The sequence below is a fragment of the Lactuca saligna genome, chromosome 8 (assembly GCF_052625555.1).
Source record: "Lactuca saligna cultivar CGN05327 chromosome 8, ASM5262555v1, whole genome shotgun sequence".
Classification (NCBI taxonomy): domain Eukaryota; kingdom Viridiplantae; phylum Streptophyta; class Magnoliopsida; order Asterales; family Asteraceae; genus Lactuca; species Lactuca saligna.
The window spans coordinates 176134703-176140319 of record NC_136424.1 but is presented as its reverse complement, the minus strand read 5'-3'; the positions used below and the strand labels follow the sequence as shown (position 1 = coordinate 176140319).

The 5617-nt window shown below is 34.9% G+C and overlaps 1 pseudogene; it reads left to right on the top strand.

Moving 5' to 3' along the window:
• The window catches only part of LOC145008529 (dirigent protein 22 pseudogene), a 993-nt pseudogene extending 126 nt beyond the window's left edge, over positions 1–867 (top strand).
• Positions 868–5617: the final 4750 nt, after the last annotated feature.

Genomic DNA, 5617 nt, shown 5'->3' with positions numbered 1-5617 from the left:
TTCTGATATAAAATGAAGAAAGAGCATGTGATGTTGATGCTATGCACAATTGTGATAGCAATCCCATTGGTTCAAAGCGTGTCTGAAGGGCCAAAAGCAGTGCAAACCTGGTTCAAGCAGGAGCTCCCACTCAAAAAACAAAAGGTCACAAACCTACATTTTTACTTTCACGACGCCCTGGCTGGACAAGGTCGAACTGCATATCCAGTGTTCCAATCAAACATCTCCTTCACCAGCATCACCGGATTTGGTCTTGGCTTCATGTTCGACAACCCTATGACTGTTGGGCCGGATCCGCTGTCCAGGAGGATTGGTAGGGGCCAAGGGATTGCTGGTGCAGCAGCGTTGGAAAAACCAGGGTTCCTTATGAACTTGAACTTTATCTTTACACAAGGGAGGTTCAATGGTAGCACCCTACAGATTCTTGGCACTAACCCTATCCAGAATCAGTTTCGTGAAATGTCTGTTGTTGGTGGTACTGGGGTTTTTCGACTAGCACGTGGGATCGCGACTTATCGTAATGAGACGTCGTCTACTATTGAATATGATATTGTCGTGCTTCATTATTAAGCTCGTTTTGGCTCGTTTTCTTTTGGTCTTTTTTGTTTAATAATTTTTTACACGTTGTTGTATTAATAAGTAAGGAATTACAGTTAAGGGGTAAACTTGGAAATCGATCGTGTTTAGCTTAAGGGGAATCGTTGTGTTGTTTAGTAAGCATTGTGTTGTTTACGATTATTAATTAACTGCTGTAACTCTTACTATATGGCAGTAGATATGTCAATACCATAAATATGTAAGAAACAACGTGGGTAGGTTTGCTGCAATAAATAAAAGTTTAGATTAAAAGCATGTATTTTTTTTAATGTTTAGATTAAAAGCATGTAGTTTTTATTCAAAGAAGTGTGTTTCAAAACAATATTTTTCTATTGGTACCTCTTTTTAAATTTTTTGTTTTTTTTGTCTTTATTATATTTTGTCTTTTATTGCTCTTTATTTAAATAAAATTATTTAATTTATTCAATTCATTATTATTATTATTATTATTATTATTTTAATTTAGCAATCTTAGTTATCATCTTTTATCGAGTTAGAAGGGAAATCGACAACAAGTTATGCCGTTAAACATTTTTGTATGGTAAAACTAATTTTTATGAAGATTATATCTACAGATCCAAAGGGATATAATATAATTATGCATGATCCATTGTACTCTATTAAGAAGTCACACAGTATTTAACGTAAAGAAACCAAACATATTAAATGGAAATGGTATGAGCACGTATTGATTTTCAATGCATAATTTCTCATGTTTAGTGACCTTATATGTAGCAGCTTTTAAAGCAGTTTGTCGCGCTGTGAAACCTCCAACCCTTAAGCTCACGAGAGAGGGATACCCCTGTAAGATCCACACATGCGTGTTTCCCTCTAACTTATCCAAAAATAAAAACGGCAACCAGTTTAAGGGTTGACCTCTTTCTACCGATCGAGTCAATAAAGATATTCACACGTGCCTCTTTCTTTGTGGAAACCCCGTCACACTTGAATATGTCGACCAAAAGAACCTTAACCATATTGTTCATATATTTGAACCATGAGAGTTCTTTATAATGAACCGCATAATCTCTAAAAGAGTCCAAACATACATTGCAGTACACGGAACATATCTCATCAACTAAGAATACTAGGATCATGAGTCGCTATCTGAGGATAGTACGATACTCCACATGAGACATATGTTGGCCAAACCTATCTATAGCGAGAACTAGAATAAAATCTAGAGCATGTGGTGCACGTAAACACGGTAAAACTGGTATCTGTCGATCCGTAGTGTAAAAACCAATTCCATATCTTGGATAATTTTACTAAAAATAGCACTCGGCAGTGAATTATAGGATTTGGGGGGGGGGGGGGTAGTGTCCTTAGTAGTAAAAATGATAAGGTCAATGTCTAAAATCTTGTTATGAACTGAAGTGAGGGCACAAACATAATAAGAATCCATACCATATATGATGATATCCCATAATATGAGGTCTTGCAATACTTAAGATTGAGCCCTTGAGGCAACAAAAGTATATGCGACACCCTGTACTAGCGAGTATAAACCCAAACCACAATATCCTTAGTCGCCCCGTGTAACCCATTGTAAAAGAAAGGGCTACCACAAACCACAATGTCCTCAATTGTCCCGCAAAACCCATTGTTAAAAAACAACACCGCCTCTTCCATGTCAACGTGTTGGCACGTCCTCAAGCTAAAGAAAATTTTAGCAATACACATACAAGACCGAAGTAGAAGGAGCTCACTCTATAGGTTAGACAATTGTGGAAGAAGGCACATCAATTTCACGAAAATTTCAGCTCTCTTTTTGGCTAAACTACTAATGAAACTAGCATCTCTACTAACAGATCCCCCAAGAAGGTTCACCCCCAATGGTGGCCTTCCAATTTTGGGACAATCACCTTAATGATCCACAACACTTTGGCCACCTCCTACAAATCTCCAATAATTGTGTCATTATGAAGGTATGATGCATGGTGAAGAAGTTTATAATTGTCTCTAATATTATGCACGAGCGGGTGTAAAACAAGTGCAAAGAGAAGTCGTTGCAAGGGGTCTCCTTGCTGAACTCTAGTAGTAGACCAAATATGTGTGTCTCCTAGATACAACCTTGCTGGTTGACCATATAAGAATTCTACCTATAAGAATATATAAGGGCACCTGAATTTGACCTCACGAGTAATGTGGAATTGCCAACAAGGTTAAAGGCATTAGAGAAGTTCACGGTAAACGTGGAAAGAGACCGGTCATCGTGGCGCTCATTCAATACCTTATTGGTGTTATGTAATATGCCCTCAACGCCACAGGACACCCCGAAACCAAAATGAAAATCATATGGATACTTGGACATTTCTTTACTAAGACCTTTCAAATCCAACTTAGAAACCAAACGTCTCAAAATAATGCCTATTGTAGTAGGTCGTATTCCCTTGTCTAGTTTTAAGTGCAATGTAAGAGGAGTAGAGGCAAAAAAATTTGCCGAAATTGAAGGGCATCTTCCCCCAACCATAGTTTAACCATAAATGTAATAGCGCCTAAGAGGTATTTGGCTATAGTTGAAACTTCTCCACAAAAAGGATCTAAAATGTGTTGAGCTCTCTACCTATCTCTCCTACATGAGGTTCCTTTTGGGAATGATTTAATTCCTCTAAGGACATTGTCAATATCTGATGGGATTTGTGCAAAACATATAATCTTATGTGTGCATGCAACCCTAAATAATTTTGATCTTTGTTTTCTCTAATTGAACATACAACTTTGAACAAAAAAAATATAAACCCTAGAACACTAGTATATAATAAAATACACCATTAGGGTTAGAAGAATCATACCTTCATTGATATATAGTAATACCATTGAAAACCTTGTGTTCTTGAATCCTTGAGAACAAGCATCAGAAATGTCATGCCTCTAATGGTTCACACCCAACACTAGCAAAGGAAGACAATTGAGAAGGAGGAGAGATGCTAGAATTTTCGGCCTAGGTTTTCCAAAGAAAGAGTTGGCCGAAATTCTTAGGGTAATTCCCTATTTATAGTGCAGTCTGGAAACCCTAAATAAGCCTAAATCTAAGATAATCTTAAACCGAATATTTATCCCCCTTCCTGTTTATCTACCAAAGAATATTTTAGAACCCTTAGGCTATAAGAAAATTGTCCAAACCTATGGAGGGTTTCAGATTGCCTCTTGCTCAACTATTAAGCAATTACACTTCAGTCCCTACACTTTTAATTAATTTTTTTCATCCCAAAATTAATTCCAATTAATTTATGACTAAATACTAATTAAATATTATTATTTCTAATTAATATATTATTCTCATAATATATTAATAAATAATTTATTTCAATTTATTAAGCAAGTATTAAATCAAAATTCTCTCTCTCTCCCCTTCTCTCTCTCACACACACTCTCTCTCTCTCTCTCTCTCTCCAAATATCGTCTTGTCTAGTTGGTAGCCTTGAGGGCAACACAAACGGACTATGGTCCTATCAATTTAAGTATATATATATATATATATATATATATATATATATATATATATACACACACACACATATATACATATATATATATATATATATATATATATATATATATCAATTATAATTATGGGCTTAGACACCCAGTCCACCTGTCTCTACTTAGATAAGTCTAATAACTATAGTCGCCAATATAACTTCAAAACCTGATTATCAAGTTATAGCTCTCAAAAGCCACTATCGAACTCTGACCCAGTCAATTATGTGTCCTAAGATTGGTGATCAAATATTCCTCCGTTCTACAAGATATCATACATACATGAGACATGGATTATAATGAATCTCATTGTCCAAGGTTTGTTTCATGCTTTCTAATTTATGACGATGGAAATCAGACTACCAATTAAACACATCAATTTAGTCTAGGCTTGGCCCAAACCTTTAGATGTTATCATCAAATCATCAAGGGTCCCAAAGATATTGCTTTTTCCCTTAGGGAAAAATGAACAAATAAACTTTGACTTATATGCTTTCACTATTTACTCAACAAATCATGCATAAAAATACGTTTTGTACCATCAAGTTACTGATGCGTTTACACATTATCAATGAACAACTAACTTGTAAACAACAACTCATATGTCTAATTTTCAAAACTATAAGATATTGTCGTCTCAGAATTACTCGTGATAAATTCATGAAGTAATTCTCTGAGCGTGGGTTTATCCAATACTCAAAATCCCCATATTGAAAGTAATCATGAACATTCCAGCAATACTATTGCTATGCCTAAAACTCTTCAGGCAATCTACAATCCAGTTTAGGACAATCTTAATTTTCTACTTACTTCCAAAAGTACAAGCGACTGTGGATGTTTGAATAATCCATTTATTCAGGAAGTAAAACATGTAAAGTGAAACATAACGATAACATAATTAACTATGTCTCAAGAATATTAAATATAAATAATAATCTTATTATTTAATCACCATATTAATTAAGACTTTATCCATTATATAATGTTTCAGGTAATCAACTATCCACTTGAATTAAACATCGGTTATGCCATGTTATGAACATGAATACTATGTCTCTCTATGGTCCCTCCTTTTTAAATAGATCGACTGGACACTTTTCCAATGTTGCTCATTTCATAATTCCAAAATCTTGTCACTATGAAATGTGTCAGAATCTTAACCTTATATGCATTGTCCTTCTGTGATGTCAAATCTTTAAAGTCATAGAGACTTAGCCAATGATATTACAAAATGTTCCATTGGAACTATGTTACTACAAACAATTCCATGAGAAGAATTCTCGGATTCAAGATACACTCCTTGAACACCGTGCTTGCATTAAAGTTTCTAACTCACATGTAGATTTTAATCATCAACTCTCTCTATGGAAAAATTTCCATATTTCCATATGATCATCAATTCTGATCAAGAATCATCTCAATCTAAAACATATCAGTATGGTCCTTCCAACAAATACCATACTTTCAATTGTGTACAAGCAACCAATCTTTTGGTAAAACCTTAGAATATTCTTAACAGTTGCTTAACAACTTTCGT